The sequence below is a fragment of the Athene noctua genome, unplaced genomic scaffold (genome assembly GCF_965140245.1).
Source record: "Athene noctua unplaced genomic scaffold, bAthNoc1.hap1.1 HAP1_HAP1_scaffold_180, whole genome shotgun sequence".
NCBI lineage: Eukaryota > Metazoa > Chordata > Aves > Strigiformes > Strigidae > Athene > Athene noctua.
Window position 1 is genome coordinate 153,946 of NW_027437651.1, and position 23,184 is coordinate 177,129.

The 23,184-nt window shown below is 67.7% G+C and overlaps 1 pseudogene; it reads left to right on the forward strand.

Annotated features, from left to right (window-relative positions):
• The window catches only part of LOC141955376 (uncharacterized), a 38,942-nt pseudogene that overhangs the window by 13,142 nt on the left and 2,616 nt on the right, over window positions 1-23,184 (forward strand).

Below are 23,184 nucleotides of genomic sequence, written 5' to 3' on the forward strand. Positions count from 1 at the left end.
CCGAGACGATCCTCGAGCCGAGCCCAGAGCCCAGAACCGATCCCCTAGCCCAGCACAGAGCCAAGAGGAGACAAGCCCAGAGCCCATCCCTGAGTCAAGCCGAGCCCAGAACCGATCCCCTAGCCCAGCCCAGAGCGCACCCCAGAGGCGAGCCGAGCTGAGCCCAGAGCCAATCCCCGAGCCCATTCCGGAGCCGAGCCGAGCCCAGAGCCGAGACTCGACCCGAGTCCCGGGCCCGGCTCAGAGCCGAGCTGAGCCCAGAGACCGGCCCAGAGCCCAGCCTCGACCCGAGTCTCTCCAAGCGCCGAGCCGAGCCCAGAGCCTATATCCTAGCCCAAACCTGAGCCAAGCTGAATCCCAGACTCGAGCCGTGCCCAGAGCCGAGCGAGCCGAACCCAGAGCCGAGCCCCGAGCCCAGCCTAGAGCCGATCCCAGACACTGGTCCCGAGACAAGCCGCGAGCGTGTCCCGAGGCCAGCCTAGAGCCGCGTCGAGCTGAGCCCAGAGCCGAGGCTCGGGCCGATCCAAGAGCCCAGCCAAGAACCGAGACGAGACAGCCCCGAGCCGAGCCTCGAGCCGATTCCCGAGCCCAGCCCAGAGCCCAGCCCAGAGCCGATCACAGTGCCGAGTCTAGCCGAAGACCGAGCCGAGCCCAGAGTCCAGCCCCGAGACGAGTCAAGCGCCGAGCCGAGCCCAGAACCGGGCCCGAGCCGAGCCGAACCCAGATCCGAGCCCCGAGCCCAGCCTAGAGCCGAGCAGAGCCGAGCCCAGAGCCCGGCCCGGAACCGATCCCCTAGCCCAGCACAGAGCCAAGAGGAGACAAGCCCAGAGCCCATCCCTGAGTCAAGCCGAGACCAGAGTCGATCCCTGAGCCCAGCCCAAAGCCCAGAGAAGACGAGCCCAGAGCCGAGCATCGAGACGAGCGCAGAGACAATCCCTGAGCCGAGCCAAGCACAAAGCAGAGAGAAAACGAGCTCAGAGCCGAGACCCGGGACAATCCCCGAGCCCAGCCCAGAGCCGAGCCGCGCCGAGCCCAGAGCCGAGCCCTGAGCCAATCCGAGACCAGAGCCCAAATCCAATCGCCTAGCCCAGCCCAGAGCCGAGCCTCAAGCCGAGCCGAGCCCAGAGCCTCTCCCTGAGCCCAGCCCAGAGCCGAGCCTCGAGCCGATCCCCGAGCCCAGCCCACAGCCCAGCCCACAGCCCAGCCCAGAGCCGAGTCTAGCCGAAGACCAAGCCGAGGCCAGAGCCCAGCCTCGAGCTGAGTCAAGGCCAGAGCCGATCCCTGAGTCCAGCCCAAAGATGAGAGAATACGTGCCCTGACCCGAGCCTCGAGACAATCCCCGAGCCCAGCCCAGAACCGAGCTGAGCCGACACCAGAGCCTATCCCCAGAGCCCAGTCCAGAGCCGAGACGAGCCAGCCCAGAGCCGAGCCTCGAGCCGATCCCTGAGCCCAGCCCAAAGCCGAGAGAAGACGAGCCCAGAACCGAGCCTTGAGACCAGACCGAGACAATCCCCGAGCCGAGCCGCGCCGAGCCCAGAGCCGAACCCAGAGCCCAGCCCATATCCGAGCCCCGAGCCTTGATTAGAGCCGAGCAGAACCGAGTCCAGAGCCCAGACCAGAGGCCAGCCGGGCCGAGGCGAACACAGAGCCCAGGCCCGAGCCGTGCTGAACCCAGAGCCGAGCCTGGAGCCCAGCCTAGAGCCGAGCCGAGCCGAGTCCAGAGCTGAGCCCAGATTCCTGCCCCGAGACGAGCCTCTAGCCGAGCCAAGAGCTCAGCCTAGAGCCGAGCCGAGTCGAGTCCAGAGCCGAGCCGAGAGCCCAGCCCTGAGCCGAGCCCCGAGTCAAGCCTCGATCTGACCCCCGAGCTCGGCTCAGATCCGAGCCGAGCTGAGCCCAGAGTCGGCCCCCGAGACGATCCTCGAGCCGAGCCCAGAGCCCAGAACCGATCCCCTAGCCCAGCACAGAGCTGAGAGGAGACAAGCCCAGAGCCCATCCCTGAGTCAAGCCGAGCCCAGAGCCGATCCCCTAGCCCAGCCCAGAGCGCACCCCAGAGGCGAGCCGAGCTGAGCCCAGAGCCAATCCCCGAGCCCATTCCGGAGCCGAGCCGAGCCCAGAGCCGAGACTCGACCCGAGTCCCGGGCCCGGCTCAGAGCCGAGCTGAGCCCAGAGACTGGCCCAGAGCCCAGCCTCGACCCGAGTCTCTCCAAGCGCCGAGCCGAGCCCAGAGCCTATATCCTAGCCCAAACCTGAGCCAAGCTGAATCCCAGACTCGAGCCGTGCCCAGAGCCGAGCGAGCCGAACCCAGAGCCGAGCCCCGAGCCCAGCCTAGAGCCGATCCCAGACACTGGCCCCGAGCCAAGCCGCGAGCGTGTCCCGAGGCCAGCCTAGAGCCGCGTCGAGCTGAGCCCAGAGCCGAGGCTCGGGCCGATCCCAGAGCCCAGCCAAGAACCGAGACGAGACAGCCCAGAGCCGAGCCTCGAGCCGATTCCCGAGCCCAGCCCAGAGCCCAGCCCAGAGCCGATCACAGTGCCGAGTCTAGCCGAAGACCGAGCTGAGCCCAGAGTCCAGCCCCGAGACGAGTCAAGTGCCGAGCCGAGCCCAGAACCGGGCCCGAGCCGAGCCGAACCCAGATCCGAGCCCCGAGCCCAGCCTAGAGCCGAGCAGAGCCGAGCCCAGAGCCCGGCCCGGAACCGAGTCTTGAGCCGAGCCGAGACCAGAGCCGATCCCTGAGCCCAGCCCAAAGCCCAGAGAAGACGAGCCCAGAGCCGAGCATTGAGACGAGCCCACAGACAATCCCTGAGCCGAGCCAAGCCCAAAGCAGAGAGGAAACGAGCTCAGAGCCGAGACCCAAGGCAATCCCCGAGCCCAGCCCAGAGCCGAGCCGCGCCGACCCCAGAGCCGAGCCCTGAGCCAATCCGAGCCCAGAGCCCGAAGCCAATCCCCTAGCCCAGCCCAGAGCCGAGCCGAGCCCAGAGCCTATCTTTGAGCCCAGCCCAGAGCTGAGCCTCGAGCTGATCCCCGAGCCCAGCCCAGAGCCCACCCCACAGCCCAGCCCAGAGCCGAGTCTAGCCGAAGACCGAGCCGAGGCCAGAGCCCAGCCTCAAGCCGAGTCAAGACCAGAGCCGATCCCTGAGTCCAGCCCAAAGACGAGAGAATACCTGCCCTGACCCGAGCCTCGAGACAATCCCCAAGCCCAGCCCAGAGCCGAGACGAGCCGACCCCAGAGCCTATCCCCAGAGCCCAGTCCAGAGCCGAGATGAGCCAGCCCAGAGCCCAGCCTCAAGCCGATCCCTGAGCCCAGCCCAAAGCCGAGAGAAGACGAGCTCAGAACCGAGCCTCGAGACGAGCTCCGAGACAATCCCCGAGCCGAGCCGAGCCCAGAGCCGAAGCTGGAGCCAAGCCTCGAGCGGAGCCGAGCACATAGCCGATCCCCAAGCCCAACCTAGAGTCGAGCCGAGTCCGGAGCCGAGCCCAGAGCCGAGCCTCGAGCCGAACCCAGCTCACAGCCGAGCCGAACCCAGAGACCGGCCCAGAGCCAAGCCTCGAGCTGAGCCCAGCTCACAGCCGAGCCGAGCCCCTAGCCCAGCCCAGAGCCGAGCCTCGAGCCGAGCCGAGCCAATCCGTGAGCCCAGCCCAGTGCCGAGACGAGCCAGCCAAGAGCTGAGCCTCGTGCCGATCCCCGAGCCCACGCCAGAGCTGAGCCGAGCCGAGCACAGAGAACGGCACCAAACCGAGTCTCGAGCCGAGCCGAGCCCTGAGCCCAGCCCAGAGCCGAGCCGAGCGATCCCAGAGCCGAGCCTTAAGCCGATTCCTCAGCCCAGCCCAGAGCCGAGCCTCGAGCCGAGCCCAGAGCTGAGCCGAGCTCAGAGACCTGCCCCGAAACATGCCTCGAGCCAATCGCCGAGCCCAGCGACCGTCCAGGAGCCTAGCCTCGAGCCGAGCCGAGCCCAGAGCCGATCCCCTAGCCCAGCCCAGAGCCGAGCCTCGAGCCAAACCGAGCCAATCCGTGAGCCCAGCCCAGAGCCGAGACGAGCCAGCGCAGAGCCAAGCCTCCAGCCGATCCCTGAGCCCAGCCCAAAGCCCAGATGAGCCCAGCCCAGAGCCGAGCATCGAGCCGATCCCCTAGCGCAGAGACCGGCCCCGAAACACGCCTCGAGCCGATCGCCAAGCCCAGCGACCCTACCCGAGACTAGCCTTGAGCCGAGTCAAGACCAGAGCATATCCCTGAGCCCAGCCCAGAGCAGAGCCGCACCGAGCCCAGAGCCAAACCCAGAGCCGAGCCCCGAGCTCAGCCTAGAGCCGAGCCGAGCCGAGCACAGAGCCCAGAGCCGATAACGTAGCCCAGTCCAGAGTCGAGTCGAGCCAAGCCCAGAGCCCATCCCCGAGTCGAGCCCAGACAGAGCCAATAGCCAAAAGCCGTGCCGAACACAGAGCCGAGCCGAGCCCAGAGCCGAACCCCGAGCCCAGCCCAGATCCGAGCCCCGAGCCCTGATGAGAGCCAAGCAGAACCGAGTCCAGAGCCCAGCCCAGAGCCCAGCCGAGCCGAGGCGAACACAGAGCCCAGCCCCGAGACGCACCAAACTCAGAGCCGAGCCCGGAGCCCAGCCTAGAGACGAGACGAGCCGAGTCCAGAGCCGAACCCAGAGCCGAGACCAGAGTCCTGCCCCGAGACGAGCCCAGAGCCGAGCCAAGAGCTCAGCCTAGAGCCGGGCCGAGTCGAGTCCAGAGTCGAACCCAGAGCCGAGCCCAGAGTCCTGCCCCGAGACGAGCCTCGAGCCAAGCCAAGAGCTCGGCCTAGAGCCGAGCCGAGTCGAGTCCAGAGCCGAGCCGAGAACCCAGCCCCGAGCCGAGCCTTGAGCCGATCCCCGAGACCAGCCCACAGCCCAGCCCAGAGCCGAGTCTAGCCGAAGACAGAGCCGAGGCCAGAGCCCAGCCTCGAGCCAAGCCGAGACCAGAGCCGATCCCTGAGCCCAGCCCAAAGCCCAGAGAAGACGAGCCCAGAGCTGAGCATCAAGACGAGCCCAGAGACAATCCCTGAGCCGAGCCAAGCCCAAAGCAGAGAGAAAACGAGCTCAGAGGCGAGACCCGAGACAATCCCCGAGCCCAGCCCAGAGCCGAGCCCTGAGCCGATCCGAGCCCAGAGCCCAAATCCTATCCCCTAGCCCAGCCCAGAGCCGACCCTCAAGCCGAGCCGAGCCCAGAGCCTATCCCTGAGCCCAGCCCAGAGCCGAGCCTCGAGCCGATCCCTGAGCCCATCCCAGAGCAGAGTCGCACCGAGCCCAGAGCCAAACCCAGAGCCGAGCCGAGCCGAGCACAGAGCCCAGAGCCGATAACGTAGCCCAGTCCAGAGCCAAGCCGAGCCGAGCCCAGAGCCCATCCCCGAGTCAAGCCCAAACAGAGCCAATAGCTAAAAGCCGTGCCGAACACAGAGCTGAGCCAAGCCCAGAGCCAAACCCCGAGCCCAGCCCAGATCCGAGCCCCGAGCCCTGATGAGAGCCAAGCAGAAACGAGTCCAGAGCCCAGCCCAGAGCCCAGCCGAGCCGAGCCGAGCACAGAGAATGGCACCAAACCGAGTCTCGAGCCGAGCCGAGCCCTGAGCCCAGCCCAGAGCCGAGCCGAGCGATCCCAGAGCCGAGCCTTAAGCCGATTCCTCAGCCCAGGACAGTGCCGAGCCTCGAGCCGACCCCAGAGCTGAGCCGAGCCCAGAGACCGGCCCCGAGACGCGCCTCGAGCTGATCGCCGAGCCCAGCGACCGTCCAGGAGCCTAGCCTCGAGCTGAGCCGAGCCCAGAGCCGATCCCCTAGCCCAGCCCAGAGCCGAGCCTCGAGCCGAGCCGAGCCAATCCGTGAGCCCAGCCCAGAGCCGAGACGAGCCAGCGCAGAGCCGAGCCTCCAGACGATCCCCGAGCCCAGCCCGGAGCCCAAGCCAGAGCCGTGCCGAGCCAATCACAGTGACGAGTCTAGCAGAAGACCGAGCAGAGCCCTTAGCCCAGCACCGAGCCGAGAGCCTACCCCGAGCCGAGTCGAACCCAGAGCCGAGGCCCGAGCCCAGCCTTATGCCGAGCAGAGCCGAGCCCAGAGACCGGCCCCGAAACGAGCTTCGAGCCGAGATCCGAGCTGAGCCCCGAGCCAAGCCTACAGCCGAGCCGAGACAGCCCAGAGCCGAGCCTCGTGCTGATCCCCAAGACCAGCCCAGAGCCCACCCCAGAGCCAAGCCGAGCCGAGCACAGAGCCGAGTCTAGCCGAAGACCGAGCCGAGCCCAGAGCCCAGCCTCGAGCCGAGTCAAGACCAGAGCCTATCCCTGAGCCCAGCCCAGAGCAGAGCCGCACCGAGCCCAGAGCCAAACCCAGAGCCGAGCCCCGAGCTCAGCCTAGAGCCGAGCCGAGCCGAGCACAGAGCCCAGAGCCGATAACGTAGCCCAGTCCAGAGCCGAGCCGAGCCGAGCCCAGAGCCCATCCCCGAGTCGAGCCCAGACAGAGCCAATAGCCAAAAGCTGTGCAGAACACAGAGCCGAGCCGAGCCCAGAGCCGAACCCCGAGCCCAGCCCAGATCCGAGCCAAGAGCTCAGCCTAGAGCCGAGCCGAGTCGAGTCCAGAGCCCAGCCCAGAGCCCAGCCGAGCCGACGCGAACACAGAGCCCAGCCCCGAGACGCACCAAACCCAGAGCCAAGCCCTGAGCCCAGCCTAGAGCCGAGCCGAGCTGAGTCCAGAGCCGAACCCAGAGCCGAGCCCAGAGTCCTGCCCCGAGACGAGCCTCGAGCCGAGCCAAGAGCTCGGCCTAGAGCCGAGCCGAGTCGAGTCCAGAGCCTAGCCGAGAACCCAGCCCTGAGCCGAGCCTTGAGCCGATCCCCGAGCCTAGCCCAGAGCCCAGCCCTCAGCCCAGCCCAGAGCCGAGTCTAGCCGAAGACAGAGCCGAGGCCAGAGCCAAGCCTCGAGCCGAGCCGAGACCAGAGCCGATCCCTGAGCCCAGCCCAAAGCCCAGAGAAGACGAGCCCAGAGCCGAGCATCGAGACGAGCCCACAGACAATCCCTGAGCCGAGCCAAGCCCAAAGCAGAGAGAAAACGAGCTCATAGGTGAGACCCGAGACAATCCCCGAGCCCAGCCCAGAGCCGAGCCCTGAGCTGATCCAAGCCCAGAGCCCAAATCCAATCCCCTAGCCCAGCCCAGAGCCGAGCCTCAAGCTGAGCCGAGCCCAGAGCCTATCCCTGAGCCCAGCCCAGAGCCGAGCCTCGAGCCGATCCCCGAGCCCATCCCAGAGCCCAGCCCACAGCCCAGCCCAGAGCTGAGTCTAGCCGAAGACTGAGCCGAGGCCAGAGCCCAGCCTCAAGCCGAGTCAAGACCAGAGCCGATCCCCGAGTCCAGCCCAAAGACGAGAGAATACGTGCCCTGACCCGAGCCTCGAGACAATCCCCGAGCCCAGCCCAGAGCCGAGCCGAGCCGACCCCAGAGCCTATCCCCAGAGCCCAGTCCAGAGCCGAGATGAGCCAGCCCAGAGCCGAGCCTCGAGCCGATCCCTGAGCCCAGCCCAAAGCCGAGAGAAGACGAGCTCAGAACCGAGCCTCGAGACCAGACCGAGACAATCCCCGAGCCGAGCCGCGCCGAGCCCAGAGCCGAACCCAGAGCCCAGCCCAGATCGCAGCCCCGAGCCTTGATTAGAGCCGAGCAGAACCGAGTCCAGAGACCAGACCAGAGGCCAGCCGGGCCGAGGCGAACACAGAGCCCAGCCCCGAGCCGCGCTGAACCCAGAGCCGAGCCCGGAGCCCAGCCTAGAGCCGAGCCGAGCCGAGTCCAGAGCCGAGCCCAGATTCCTGCCCCGAGACGAGCCTCTAGCCGAGCCAAGAGCTCAGCCTAGAGCCGAGCCGAGTCGAGTCCAGAGCCGAGCCGAGAGCCCAGCCCTGAGCCGAGCCCCGAGTCAAGCCTCGATCTGACCCCCGAGCTCGGCTCAGATCCGAGCCGAGCTGAGCCCAGAGTCGGCCCCCGAGACGATCCTCGAGCCGAGCCCAGAGCCCAGAACCGATCCCCTAGCCCAGCACAGAGCCAAGAGGAGACAAGCCCAGAGCCCATCCCTGAGTCAAGCCGAGCCCAGAGCCGATCCCCTAGCCCAGCCCAGAGCGCACCCCAGAGGCGAGCCGAGCTGAGCCCAGAGCCAATCCCCGAGCCCATTCCGGAGCCGAGCCGAGCCCAGAGCCGAGACTCGACCCGAGTCCCGGGCCCGGCTCAGAGCCGAGCTGAGCCCAGAGACCGGCCCAGAGCCCAGCCTCGACCCGAGTCTCTCCAAGCGCCGAGCCGAGCCCAGAGCCTATATCCTAGCCCAAACCTGAGCCAAGCTGAATCCCAGACTCGAGCCGTGCCCAGAGCCGAGCGAGCCGAACCCAGAGCCGAGCCCCGAGCCCAGCCTAGAGCCAATCCCAGACACTGGCCCCGAGCCAAGCCACGAGCGTGTCCCGAGGCCAGCCTAGAGCCGCGTCGAGCTGAGCCCAGAGCCGAGGCTCGGGCCGATCCCAGAGCCCAGCCAAGAACCGAGACGAGACAGCCCAGAGCCGAGCCTCGAGCCGATTCCCGAGCCCAGCCCAGAGCCCAGCCCAGAGCCGATCACAGTGCCGAGTCTAGCCGAAGACCGAGCCGAGCCCAGAGTCCAGCCCCGAGACGAGTCAAGCACCGAGCCGAGCCCAGAACCGGGCCCGAGCCGAGCCGAACCCAGATCCGAGCCCCGAGCCCAGCCTAGAGCCGAGCAGAGCCGAGCCCAGAGCCCGGCCCGGAACCGAGTCTCGAACTGAGCCAAGACCAGAGTCAATCCCTGAGCCCAGCCCAAAGCCCAGAGAAGACGAGCCCAGAGCCGAGCATTGAGACGAGCGCAGAGACAATCCCTGAGCCGAGCCAAGCACAAAGCAGAGAGAAAACGAGCTCAGAGCCGAGACCCGGGACAATCCCTGAGCCCAGCCCAGAGCCGAGCCGCGCCGAGCCCAGAGCCGAGCCCTGAGCCAATCCGAGACCAGAGCCCAAATCCAATCGCCTAGCCCAGCCCAGAGCCGAGCCTCAAGCCGAGCCGAGCCCAGAGCCTCTCCCTGAGCCCAGCCCAGAGCCGAGCCTCGAGCCGATCCCCGAGCCCAGCCCACAGCCCAGCCCACAGCGCAGCCCAGAGCCGAGTCTAGCCGAAGACCAAGCCGAGGCCAGAGCCCAGCCTCGAGCTGAGTCAAGGCCAGAGCCGATCCCTGAGTCCAGCCCAAAGATGAGAGAATACGTGCCCTGACCCGAGCCTCGAGACAATCCCCGAGCTCAGCCCAGAGCCGAGCTGAGCCGACCCCAGAGCCTATCCCCAGAGCCCAGTCCAGAGCCGAAACGAGCCAGCCCAGAGCCGAGCCTCGAGCCGATCCCTGAGCCCAGCCCAAAGCCGAGAGAAGACGAGCCCAGAACCGAGCCTCGAGACCAGACCGAGACAATCCCCGAGCCGAGCCGCGCCGAGCCCAGAGCCGAACCCAGAGCCCAGCCCATATCCGAGCCCCGAGCCTTGATTAGAGCCGAGCAGAACCGAGTCCAGAGCCCAGACCAGAGGCCAGCCGGGCCGAGGCGAACACAGAGCCCAGGCCCGAGCCGTGCTGAACCCAGAGCCGAGCCTGGAGCCCAGCCTAGAGCCGAGCCGAGCCAAGTCCAGAGCCGAGCCCAGATTCCTGCCCCGAGACGAGCCTCTAGCCGAGCCAAGAGCTCAGCCTAGAGCCGAGCCGAGTCGAGTCCAGAGCCGAGCCGAGAGCCCAGCCCTGAGCCGAGCCCCGAGTCAAGCCTCGATCTGACCCCCGAGCTCGGCTCAGATCCGAGCCGAGCTGAGCCCAGAGTCGGCCCCCGAGACGATCCTCGAGCCGAGCCCAGAGCCCAGAACCGATCCCCTAGCCCAGCACAGAGCTGAGAGGAGACGAGCCCAGAGCCCATCCCTGAGTCAAGCCGAGCCCAGAGCCGATCCCCTAGCCCAGCCCAGAGCGCACCCCAGAGGCGAGCCGAGCCGAGCCCAGAGCCAATCCCCGAGCCCATTCCGGAGCCGAGCCGAGCCCAGAGCCGAGACTCGACCCGAGTCCCGGGCTCTGCTCAGAGCCGAGCTGAGCCCAGAGACCGGCCCAGAGCCCAGCCTCGACCCAAGTCTCTTCAAGTGCCGAGCCGAGCCCAGAGCCTATATCCTAGCCCAACCCTGAGCCAAGCCGAATCCCAGACTCGAGCCGTGCCCAGAGCCGAGCCGAGACGAACCCAGAGCCGAGCCCCGAGCCCAGCCTAGAGCCGATCCCAGACACTGGCCCCGAGCCAAGCTCCAAGCGTGTCCCGAGGCCAGCCTAGAGCCGCGTCGAGCTGAGCCCAGAGCCGAGGCTCGGGCCGATCCCAGAGCCCAGCCAAGAACCGAGACGAGACAGCCCAGAGCCGAGCCTCGAGCCGATTCCCGAGCCCAGCCCAGAGCCCAGCCCAGAGCCGATCACAGTGCCGAGTCTAGCCGAAGACCGAGCCGAGCCCAGAGTCCAGCCCCGAGACGAGTCAAGCGCCGAGCCGAGCCCAGAACCGGGCCCGAGCCGAGCCGAACCCAGATCCGAGCCCCGAGCCCAGCCTAGAGCCGAGCAGAGCCGAGCCCAGAGCCCGGCCCGGAACCGAGTCTCGAGCTGAGCCAAGACCAGAGCCGATCCCTGAGCCCAGCCCAAAGCCCAGAGAAGACGAGCCCAGAGCCGAGCATCGAGACGAGCCCAGAGACAATCCCTGAGCCGAGCCAAGCCCAAAGCAGAGAGGAAACGAGCTCAGAGCCGAGACCCGAGGCAATCCCCGAGCCCAGCCCAGAGCCGAGCCTCGAGCCGAGCCGAGCCAATCCGTGAGCCCAGCCCAGAGCCGAGACGAGCCAGCGCAGAGCCGAGCCTCCAGCCGATCCCTGAGCCCAGCCCAAAGCCCAGATGAGCCCAGCCCAGAGCCGAGCATCGAGCCGATCCCCTAGCGCAGAGACCAGCCCCGAAACACGCCTCGAGCCGATCGCCAAGCCCAGCGACCCTACCCGAGACTAGCCTTAAGCCGAGTCAAGACCAGAGCATATCCCTGAGCCCAGCCCAGAGCAGAGCCGCACCGAGCCCAGAGCCAAACCCAGAGCCGAGCCCCGAGCTCAGCCTAGAGCCGAGCCGAGCCGAGCACAGAGCCCAGAGCCGATAACGTAGCCCAGTCCAGAGCCGAGCCGAGCTGAGCCCAGAGCCCATCCCCGAGTCGAGCCCAGACAGAGCCAATAGCCAAAAGCCGTGCCGAACCCCGAGCCCAGCCCAGATCCGAGCCCCGAGCCCAGCCCCGAGCTGCGCCGAACTCAGAGACGACCCCGGAGCCCAGCCTAGAGCCGAGCCGAGCCGAGTCAAGAGCCGAGCCCAGAGTCCTGCCCCGAGAGGAGCCTCGAGCCGAGCCAAGAGCTCAGCCTAGAGCCGAGCCGAGTCGAGTCCAGAGCCCAGCCGAGAGCCCGGCCCTGAGCCGAGCCCCCAGCCAAGCCTAGACCCGAGCCGAGACACTGGCCCTGAGCCAAGCTGCGAGCGAGCCACGAGCCCAGCCTAGAGCCGCGTTGAGTCCAGCCCAGAGCCAAGGCTCGAGACGATCCCAGAGCCCAGCCAAGAGCCGAGACGAGACAGCCCAGAGCCGAGCCTCGAGCCGATCCCTGAGCCCAGCCCAAAGCCGAGAGAAGACGAGCCCAGAACCAAGCCTCGAGATGAGGCCCGAGACAATCCCCGAGCCGAGCCACGCCGAGCCCAGAGCCGAACCTGGAGCCAAGCCTCAAGCGGAGCCGAGCACAGAGCCCAGAGCCGATCCCCAAGCCCATCCTAGAGTTGAGCCGAGTCCAGAGCCGAGCCCAGCTCACAGCCGAGCCGAACCCAGAGACCGGCCCAGAGCCAAGCCTCGAGCCGAGCCGAGCCAATCCGTGAGCCCAGCCCAGTGACGAGACGAGCCAGCCAAGAGCCGAGCCTCGTGCCGATCCCCGAGCCCACCCCACAGCCGAGCCGAGCCGAGCACAGAGAAAGGCACCAAACCGAGTCTCGAGCCGAGCCGAGCCCTGAGCCCAGCCCAGAGCCGAGCCGAGCGAACCCAGAGCCGAGCCTTAAGCCGATTCCTCAGCCCAGCCCAGAGCCGAGGCTCGAGCCGAGCCCAGAGCTGAGCCGAGCCTAGAGACTGGCCCCGAAACGCGCCTAGAGCCGATCGCCGAGCCCAGCACCGATCCCCTAGCCCAGCCCAGAGCCGAGCCTCGAGCCAGCGCAGAGCCGAGCCTCCAGCCGATCCCTGAGCCCAGCCCGGAGCCCAAGCCAGAGCCGAGCCCCGAGCTCTGCCTAGAGCCGAGCCGAGCCGAGCACAGAGCCCAGAGCCAATAACGTAGCCCAGTCCAGAGCCGAGCCGAGCTGAGCCCAGAGCCCATCCCCGAGTCGAGCCCAGACAGAGCCAATACCCAAAAGCCATGCCGAACACAGAGTTGAGCCGCGCCCAGAGCCGAACCTAGAGCCGAGCTCAGAACCGATCCCCGAGTCCACCCCAGAGCCGAGACTAGCCGAAGACCGAGACCAGCCCAGAGCCGGAACTGAGCCGAGATGAGCCGAGTCCAGAGGCGAGCCCCGAGCCCAGAGACCGGCCCCAGCTGAGCCTCGAGCCGAGCCCCGAGCCCAGCCTAGAGTCGAGGCGAGCCGGGCCCAGAGCCCAGCCTCGAGCCGAGCCTCGCCAAGCGCCGAGCCTCGCCCAAAGCCGATACCCTAGCCCAGCCCAGAGCCCGGCACCTAGCCGAGCCCCGAGACAAGCCTCCATCCGACCCCCGAGCCCGGCTCAGAGCCGAGCCGAGGTGATCCCAGAGTCGAGTCCCGAGCCGAGCCTCGAGCTGAGCCCAGAGCCCAGAACCGATCGCCTAGTCCAGACCAGAGATCAGACGAGCCCAGAGCCGATACCCTAGCCAAGCCCACAGCCCGGCATAGAGTCGAGCCCCGAGACAAGCCTCGATCCGACCCCCGAGCCCGGCTCAGAGCCGAGCCGAGCTGATCCCAGAGTCGAGCCCCGAGCCGAGCCTCGAGCCGAGCCTAAAGCGCAGAACCGATCCCCTAGTCCAGACCAGAGATGAGACGAGCCCAGAGCCGAAGCTCGAGCCAAGCCTCGAACCTAGCCGAGCACACAGACCAGAGCGGATAACGTAGCCCAGTCCAGAGCCAGTCGAGCCCAGACAGAGCCACTAGCCAAGAGCCGTGCCGAACACAGAGCCGAGCCGAGCCCAGAGCCGAACCCCGAGCCCAGCCGAGCCAAGGCGAAAAAAGAGCCCAGCCCCGAGCTGTGCCGAACCCAGAGCAGAGCCTGGAGCACAGCCTAGAGCCGAGCCGAGCTGAGTCCAGAGCCGAGCCGAGAGCTGAGCCCATTGTCGGGCCCCGAGTCGAGCATCGAGCCGAGCCCAGAGCCCAGAACCGCTCCCCTAGCCCAGCCCAGAGCCGAGACGAGACGAGCCAAGAGCCGATCCCCTAGCCAAGCCCAGAGCGTACCCCAGAGGCAAGCCGAGCCCAGAGCGAAGACGAGCCGAGCCTCACCAAGCGCCGAGCCGAGCCCAGAGTGCAGAGCCAATACCCTAGTCCAGACCAGAGACGAGACGAGCCCAGAGCCAAATCGAATCCCAGATTCGAGCCGAGCCCAGAGCCGTGAGCCGATCCCCTAGCCAAGCCCACAGCTAAGCCGAGCCGAGCCCGTTGCCGAGCCCTGAGCCTAGCCTAGAGTCGAGGCGAGACGAGCCCAGAGCCCAGCCTAGAGCCGAGCACCGAGCCCAGCCTAGAGCCGAGCCATGCCGAGTCACAGCCGAGCCCAGAGCAGAGCCTCGAGCCGAGCCCCAGGCCAAGCCTAGAGCTGCGTCGAGCTGAGCCCAGAGCCGAACTCCTAGCCCAGCCCAGCCTAGAGCCGAGCCACTCCGAGCCCAGAGCTGAGCCCCAAGCCCAACCTAGAGCCGAGCCGAGCACAGCCCAGAGCCGAGCCTCGAGCCAATACCCGACCCCAGCCCCGAGCCCAGGCCAGAGCCGAGACGAGCCCAGAGACCGGCCCGAGCCGAGAGGAGACGAGCCCAGAGCCGAGCCTCAAGCCCAACCTAGAGCCGAGCCCCGAGGCCAGCTCTTAGCCGAGCAGAGCCCAGAGACCTGCCCGAGCTGAGCCTCGATCCGATTCCCGAGTCCAGCCTAGACTCACGGCGAGCCGAGCCCAGAGCCCAGCCTCGAGCCGAGCCTCGCCAAGAGCCGAGGCGAGCCCAGATCCGATACCCTAACCCAGACCAGAGACGAGACGAGCCCAGAGCCGAGGCTCGAGCCGAGCCCCGAGCCGAGCCGAGTCCAGAGCCAATCCCCAAGCCCATCCCAGAGCCGAGCCGAGTCCAGAGCCAATCCCGAGCCCAGCCCAGAGCCGAGCCGAGCCCAGAGACCGGCCCGAGGTGAGAGGAGACAAGCCCAGAGCCGAGGCTCGAGCCGAGTCCAGAGCCAATCCCCGAGCCCATCCCAGAGCCGAGCCGAGCACAGAGACTATCCCCTAGCCCAGAACAGAGCCGAGCCGAGCCGAGCTCAGAGCCCGGACGCGAGCCGAGCCCAACATCAATCCGAGCCCCGAGCCAAGCCAAGCTGACCCAGAGCCGAGTCTAGCCGAAGACCGAGCCGAGCCACTAGACCAGCACCAAGCCCAGCCCAGAGCCGAGCCGAGCCGAGCCCAGCGCCTGGCCCCTAGCCGAGCCCAGGTGTGATCGCCGTGCCTAGCACAGAGCCAAGCCGAGCCCAGCGCCCGTCCCCGAGCCGAGCCGAGTCCAGAGCCAATCCCCGAGCCCAGGCCAGAGCCGAGCTGCACCGAGCCCAGAGCCGAACCTAGAGCCAAGCCCAGAGAGATCCCTGAGCCCACCCCAGAGCCGACACTAGCCGAAGACCAAGCCCAGGCCAGAGCCGGCACCGAGCCGAGATGAGCTGAGTCCAGAGCCGAGCCCTGAACCTAGCTCAGAGTGGAGTACAGCCGAGGCCAGAGACCGGCCCGAGCTGAGCCGAGTCCAGAGCCAATCCCCGAGCCCAGGCCAGAGCCGAGCTGCACCGAGCCCAGAGCCGAACCTAGAGCCGAGCCCAGAGCCCAGCCTAGAGACGAGCCGTGCCGAGTCCAGAGCCGAGCCTCAAGCAAAGCCCCGAGCCCAGAGCCCAGAGCCGAGCCGAGACCAGAGCCTATCCCTGAGCACAGCCCAGAGCCGAGCTGAGCCAGCCCAGAGCCGAGCCTCGAGCCGATACCCGACCCCAGCCCAGAGCCCAGCCCAGAGCCGAGCCGAGCCGAACCCAGAGCCGATAACCTAGCCCAGCCCAGAGCCGAACCTCGAGCCAGCCCAGAGCCGAGCATCGAGCCGATACCCGACCCCAGTCCACAGCCCACCCCAGAGCCGAGCCGAGCCGAGCACAGAGCCAAGTCTAGCCAAAGACCGAGCCGAGGCTCGAGCCAAGCCCCGAGCCGAGTCAAGACCAGAGCCGATACCTGAACCCAGCCCAAAGCCGAGAGAAGACGAGCCCAGAGCCGAGCCCAGAGACAATCCCCGAGCCCAGCCCAGAGCCGAGGCGCGCCGAGCCCAGAGCCGAGCCCCGAGCCCAGCCTAGAGCCAAGCCGCGCCGAGCCCAGACCCGTGCCTCTGGCCGAGCCAAGAGCTCAGCCTAGAGCCGAGTCCAAGGCCGAGCCGAGAGCCCAGCTCCGAGCCAATCCCAGAGCCTATCCCTGAGCCCAGCTCCGAGTCGTGCCTCGAGCCGAGCCCCGAGCCGATCCGGGCCCAGAGACCGGCCCCGAAACGCTCCTCGAGCCGATCGCCGAGCCCAGTGACACTCGAGCCGAGCCTAGCCTCGAGCCGAGCCAAGACCAGAGCCGATCCTTGAGCCCAGCCCAAAGCCGAAGCGAGCCGAGTCCAGAGCCGAACCTAGAGCCAAGCCCCGAGCCCAGCCTAGACACGAGCCGTGCCGACTCCAGAGCCGAGCCTCGAGCAAATCCCCGAGCCCAGAACCCAGAGCCGAGCTGAGACCAGAGCCTATCCCTGAGCACAGCCCAGAGCCGAGCTGAGCCAGCCCAGAGCCAAGCCTCGAGCCAATACCCGACCCAAGCCCAGAACCCAGCCCAGAGAACGGCCCGAGCCGAGAGGAGACGAGACCAGAGACGAGCCCAGCCACGAGCCGAGCCTCACCAAGCACCGAGCCGAACCCAGAGCCGATAACCTAGCCCAGCCCAGAGCCGAACCTCGAGCCGAGCCCAGAGCCAAATCGAATCCCAGACTCGAGCCGAGCCCAGAGCTGTGAGCCGATCCCCTAGCCAAGCCCACAGCCAAGCCGAGCCGAGGCCAGGGCCGAGCCCCGAGCCCAGCCTAGAGTCGAGGCGAGCCAAACCCAGAGACCAGCAGTGAGCCCAACCTAGAGCCGAGCCCCGAGCCAAGCCTAGAGCTGCGTCGAGCCGAGCCCAGAGCCCAGAGCCGATCTCCTAGCCCAGCCCAGCCCAGAGACGAGCCACACTGAGCCCAGAGCTGAGCCCCAAGCCCAAACTAGAGCCGAGCCGAGCACAGCCCAGAGCCGAGCCTCGAGCCGATACCCGACCCCAGCCCCGAGCCCAGGCCAGAGCCGAGACGAGCCCAGAGACCGGCCCGAGCCGAGAGGAGACGAGTCCAGAGCCGAGCCTCAAGCCCAACCTAGAGCCGAGCCCTAAGGCCAGCTCACAGTCGAGCCGAGCCGAGCCCAGAGATCTACCCGAGCTGAGCCTCAAGCCGAGCCCCGAGCCCAGGCTAGAGTCACGGCGAGCCGAGCCCAGAGCCCAGCCTCGAGCCGAGCCTCGCCAAGCGCCGAGCCGACCTCAGAGCCGATGCGCTAGCCCAGCCCATAGCCGAACCTCGAGCCGAGCCCAGAGCCAAATCGAATCCCAGACTCGAGCCGAGCCAGAGCCGTGAGCCGATCCCCTAGCCAAGCCCACAGCCAAGCCGAGCCCAGAGCAGAGCCCCGAGCCCAGCCTAGAGTCGAGGTGAGCCGAGACCAGAGCATAGCCTAGAGCCGAGCCGAGCCGAACCCAGAGACCAGCACCGAGCCCAGTCCAGAGCCGAGCCGATCCCAGCCCAGAGCCGAGACGAGCCAGCGCAGAGCCGAGCCTCGAGCCGAGCCCCGAACCGATCCCCAAGCCCAGCCCAGAGCCGAGCCAAGCCCAGAGACCGGCCCCGAAACACGCCTCGAGCCGATCGCCAAGCCCAGCGACCCTATCCGAGCCTAGCCTTGAGCCGAGCCAACACCAGAGCCGATCCCTGAGCCCTGAGCTGAGCCTCGAGACGAGCCCCAAGACAATCCCCGCGCCCAGCCCAGAGCCGAGGCGAGCAGAGTCCAGAGCCGAACCTAGAGTCGAGCCCAGAGCCGATCCCTGGGCGCACCCCAGAGCCGAGACTAGCTGAGGACCGAGCCAAGCCCAGAGCTGGAAACGAGCCGAGATGAGCCGAGTCCAGAGCCGAGCCCCGAGCCCAGCTCAGAGCCGAGCACAACCGAGCCCAGACACCAGCCCAAGCTGAGCCTCGAGCCGAGCCACGAGCCCAGCCTCGAGCCGAGCCTCGCCAAGAGCCGAGCCCAGAGCAGATACCCTAGTCCAGCCCAGAGCCGATACCCTAGCCCAGCCCAGAGCCGATACCCTAGCCCAGCCCAGAGCCCGGCACCAAGCCAAGCCCCGAGAAAAGCCTCGATCCCACCCCCGAGCCCGGCTCAGAGCCGAGCCGAGCTGATCCCAGAGTCGAGCCCCGAGCCGAGCCTCAAGCCGAGCCCAGAGCCCAGAACCTATCCCCTAGTCCAGACCAGAGACGAGACGATCCCAGAGCCGAATCTTGAGCCAAGCCTCGAGCCTAGCCGAGCACACAGTCCAGAGCCAATAACGTGGCCCAGTCCAGAGCCGAGCCGAGCCCAGAGCCCATCCCCGAGTCGAGCCCAGACAGAGCCACTAGACAAGAGCCGTGCCGAACACAGAGCAGAGCCGAGCCCTGAGCCCAGAGTCAGGCCCCGAGTCGAGCCTCGAGCCGAGCCCAGAGCCCAGAACCGATCCCCTAGCCCAGCCCAGAGCCGAGACGAGATGAGCCAAGAGCCGATCCCCTAGCCAAGCCCAGAGCGCACCCTAGAGGCGAGCCGAGCCCAGAGCCGAGCTGAGCCGAGCCTCGCCAAGCGCCGAGCCGAGGCCATAGCCAATACTCTAGCCCAGCCCAGAGCCGAACCTCGAGCCGAGCCCCGAGCCAAGTCGAATCCCAGACTCAAGCCGAGCCCAGAGCTGTGAGCCGATCCCCTAGCCAAGACCACAGCCGAGCCGAGCCCAGAGCCGAGCATCGAGCCCAGCCTAGAGTCGAGGCGAGCCGAGCCCAGAGCCCAGCCTAGAGCTCAGCCGAGCCGAACCCAGAGCCGAGCCCCGAGCCCAGCCCTGAGCCGAGACGAGCCAGGGCAGAGCCGAGCCTAGAGCCGAACCCTGAACCGATCCCCGAGCCTAGCCCAGAGACCGGCCCCAAAACACGCCTCGAGCCGATCCCCGAGCCCAGCGACCCTACCCGAGACTAGCCTTGAGCCGAGCCAAGACCAGAGCCAATCCCTGATCCCTGAGCTGAGCCTCGAGACGAGCCCCAAGACAATGCCCGAGCTCAGCCCAGAGCCGAGGCGAGCAGAGTCCAGAGCCGAACCCCGAGCCGAGCCTACAGCCAAGCCCAGAGCCCAGCCAAGATGCGAGCCCTGAGCCCAGCAAAGAGCCGAGCCCCGAGCCCCGCCAAGAGCCGAGCCCTAGACCGGAGACCGTCCCCGAGCAAAGCCTCGAGAAAAGCCCCGAGCCCAGCCGAGCACAGAGACCAGAGCCGAGCCTCGAGACGAGCCCAGAGACAATCCCCAAGCCCAGAATAGAGCCGAGCCGAGCCGAGTCCAGAGCCGAACCAAGAGCCGAGACCCGAGCCCAGCCTAGAGCCGAGCCGACTCAGAGCCGAGCCCAGAGCCCAGAGACTGGCCCCTAGCCAAGCCTCGAGCAAAGCCCCGAGCCCAGCCGAGCACAGAGCCCATAGCCGAGCCTCGAGACGAGCCCAGAGAAAATCCCCAAGCCCAGAATAGAGCTGAGCCGAGTCCAGAGCCGAACCCAGAGCCGAGACCCGAGCCCAGGCTAGAGCCGAGCCGAGCCGAGCTGAGCCCAGAGCCCAGAGACTGGCCCCTAGACAAGCCTCGAGCCGAAACCTGATCCCAGCCTAGAGCCGAGCCGAGCCGAACGCAGAGCCGAGCCCTGAGCCCGGCCTAGATACGAGCCAAGCCAAACCCAGAGACAAGCACCGAGCCCAGCCCAGAGCCGAGCCAAGCCCAGCCCAGAGCCGAGACAAACCAGCGCAGAGCCGAGCCTCGAGCCGAGCCCCGAACCGATCACCGAGCCCAACCCAGAGCCGAGCCGAGCCCAGAGACCGGCCCCGAAACACGCCTCGAGCCGATCCCCGAGCCCAGCGACCCTACCCGAGACTAGCCTTGAGCCGAGCCAAGACAAGAGCCGATCCCTGAGCCCTGAGCTGAGCCTCGAGACGAGCCCCAAGACAATCCCCAAGCCCAGAATAGAGCAGAGCTGAGTCCAGACCCGAACCCAGAGCCGAGACCCAAGCTGATTCAGAGCCGAGCCCAGAGCCCAGAGACTGTTCCCTAGCCAAGCCTCGAGCCGAGCCCCGAGCCCAGCCTAGAGCTGAGCCGAGCCGAACCCAGAGCCGAGACCCGAGCCAAGCCTAGAGCCGAGCCGAGTCAGAACTGAGCCTGGAGCAGAGCCTCGAGCCGAGCCCCGAGCCAAGCCTAGAGCCGCGTTGAGCCGAGCCCAGAGCCCAGAGCCGATCTCCTATCCCAGCGCAGCCCAGAGCCGAGCCACGCCGAGCCCAGAGCTGAGCCTCAAGCCCAACCTAGATCCGAGCCTCGAGCCGATACCCGACCCCAGCCCCGAGCCCAGCCCAGAACCCAGCCGAGCCCAGAGACCGGCCCAAGCCGAGAGGAGACAAGCCGAGAGCCGAGCCTCAAGCCCAACCTAGAGCCGAGCCCCGAGGCCAGCTCACAGCCGAGCCGAGCCGAGCCCAGAGACCTGCCCAAGCTGACCCTCGAGTCGACACCCGAGCCCAGCCTAGAGTCGCGGTGAGCCGAGCCCAGAGCCCAGCCTCGAGCCTAGCCTCAACAAGCGCCTAGGCGAGCCCAGAGCTGATACCCTAACCCAGACCAGAGACGAGACGAGCGCAGAGCCGAGGCTCGAGCCGAGTCCAGAGCCAATCCCCGAGCCCATCCCAGAGCCGAGCCGAACACAGAGACGATCCCCTAGACCGGCCCTGAGCCAAGCCGAGCTCAGAGCCCGGACGCGACCCGAGCCCAGCATCGAGCCGAGCCCCGAGCCAAGCCGAGCCGACGCAGAGCCGAGCCACTGGACTAGCACCAAGCCCAGACCAGAGCCGAGCCGAGCCCAGCGCCCGGCCCCTAGCCGAGCCCAGGTGTGATCGCCGTGCCTAGCCCAGAGACGAGCCAAGCCCAGCGCCCGTCCCCGAGCCGAGCCGAGTCCAGAGCCAATCCCCGAGCTCAGCCCAGACAGGGCACCAAGACGAGACGAGTCCAGAGCCGAGCCCCGAGCCAAGCTCAGAGACGAACACAGCCGAGCCCAGAGACCGGCCCGAGCTGAGCCTCGAGCCGAGCCACAAGGCCAGCCTAGAGTCGAAACGATCCGAGCCAAGAGCCCAGCCTCGAGCCTCGCCTCGCCAAGCGCCGAGCCCAGAGCCGATACCCTAGCCCAGCCCAGAGACGAACCTCGAGTCGAGCCCCAATCCCGGCACCGAGCCAAGGCCCGAGGCAAGCCTCGATCCGACCCCCGAGCCCGGCTCAGAGCCGAGCCAAGCTGATCCCAGAGTCCAGCCCCGAACTGAGCCTCGAGCCGAGCCCAGCGCCCAGAACCGATCCCCTAGTCCAGACCAGAGACGAGACGAGACCAGAGCCGAAGCTCGAGCCAAGCCTCAAGCCTGGCCAAGCACACAGCCCAGAGCCGATAACGTAGCCCACTCCAGAGCTGAGCGGAACCCAGAGCCCATCCCCGAGTCGAGCCCAGACAGAGCCACTAGCCAAGAGCCATGCCGAACACAGAGCCGAGCCGAGCCCAGAGCCGAGACCCGAGCCCAGATTAGAGCCGAGCAAAGCTGAGTCCAGAGCCCTACCCAGAGCCCAGCCGAGCCGAGGCGAACACAGAGCCCAGCCTCGAGCCGCGCCGAACCCAGAGCAGAGCCCGGAGCACAGCCTAGAGCCGAGCCGAGTGCAGAGCCGAGCCCCGAGTCGAGCCTCGAGCCGAGCCCAGAGCCCAGAACCGATCCCCTAGCCCAGCACAGAGACGAGCCAAGAGCCGAGCCTCGAGCCGAGCCCAGAGCCCAGAACCGATCCCCTAGCCCAGCACAGAGATGAGCCAAGAGCCGAACCGCTAGCCAAGTCGAATCCCAGACTCGAGCCGAGCCCAGAGACGAGCCAAGAGCCGAACCGCTAGCCAAGTCGAATCCCAGACTTGAGCCGATCAGAGAGCCGAGCCCTGAGCCCAGACTAGAGTCGAGGCGAGCCGAGCCCAGAGCCCAGCCTAGAGCCGAGCCGAGCCGAACCCAGAGCCGAGCCCCGAGCCCAGCCTAGAGCCGAGCCGAGCCGAACCCAGAGACCAGCACCGAGCCCAGCCCAGAGCCGAGACGAACCAGCGCAGAGCCGAGACTCGAGCCGAGCCCCGAACCGATCCCCGAGCCCAGCCCAGAGCCGAGACGAGCCCAGAGACCGGCCCCGAAACACTCCTTGAGCCGATCGCTGAGCCCAACGACCCTACCCGAGCATAGCCTTGAGCTGAGCCAAGACAAGAGCCGATCCCTGAGCCCTGAGCTGAGCCTCGAGATGAGCCCAAAGACAATCCCCGTGCCCAGTCCAGAGCCGAGGCGAGCAGAGTCTAGAGTCGAGCCCCGAGCCGAGCCTAGTGCCCAGCCAAGAGCCCAGCCCCAAGCCCAGCCAAGAGCCGAGCCGAGCCCAGAGACCGTCCCCGTGCCAAGCCTCGAGCAAAGCCCCGAGCCCAGCCGAGCACAGAGCCCAGAGCCGAGCCTCGAGACGAGCCCCGAGACAATCCCCAAGCGCAGAATAGAGCCAAGCCGAATCGAGTCCAGAGCCGAACCCAGAGCCGAGACCCGAGCCCAGCCTAGAGCCGAGCCGAGCCGAACCCAGAGACCAGCACCGAGCCCAGCCTAGAGCCGAGACGAGTCATAGCCGTGACCAGAGCAGAGCCTCGAGACGAGCCCCGAGCCAAGCCTAGAGACGCGTCGAGCTGAGCAAAAAGCCCAGAGCCGATCACCTAGCCCAGCCCAGAGCCGAGCTGCGCTGAGCCCAGAGCTGGGCCCCAAGTCAAACCTAGATCCGAGCCGAGCACAGCCCAGAGCCGAGCCTCGAGCCGATACCCGACCCCAGCCCCGAGCCCAGACCAGAGCCGAGTCGAGCCCAGAGACGAGCCCGAGCCTAGAGGAGACGAGCCCAGAGCCGAGCCTCAAGCCCAGCCTGGATCCGAGCCCCGAGGCCAGCTCACAGCCGAGCCGAGCCAAGCCCAGAGACCTGCCTGAGCTGAGCCTCGAGCCGAGCCCCGAGCCCAGCCTAGAGTCGAGACGAGCCGAGCCCAGAGCCCAGACTCGAGACGAGCCTCGCCAAGCGCCGAGCCTCGCCCAGAGCCGATACCCTAACCCAGACCAGAGACGAGCCGAGCCCAGAGCCGAGGCTCGAGCCGAGCCCAGAGACAATCCCCAAGCCCAGAATAGAGCCAAGCCGAATCGAGTCCAGAGCCGAGTCCAGAGCCAATCCCCGAGCCCATCCCAGAGCCGAGCCGAGTCCAGAGCCAATCCCGAGCCCATCCCAGAGCCGAGCTGAGCCCAGAGACGATCCCCTAGACCAGCCCAGAGGCCAGCCCAGAGCCGAGCCGAGACCAGAGACCAGCCCGAGGCGAGAGGAGACGAGCGCAGAGCTGAGGCTCGAGCCGAGTCCAGAGCCAATCCCCGAGCCCATCCCAGAGCCGAGCCGAGACCAGAGCCTATCCCTGAGCACAGCCCAGAGCCGAGCCGTGCCAGCCCAGAGCTGAGCCTCGAGCTGATAACCGACTCCAGCCCAGAGCCCAGCCCAGAGCCGATCCGAACCGAACCCAGAACCGAGTATA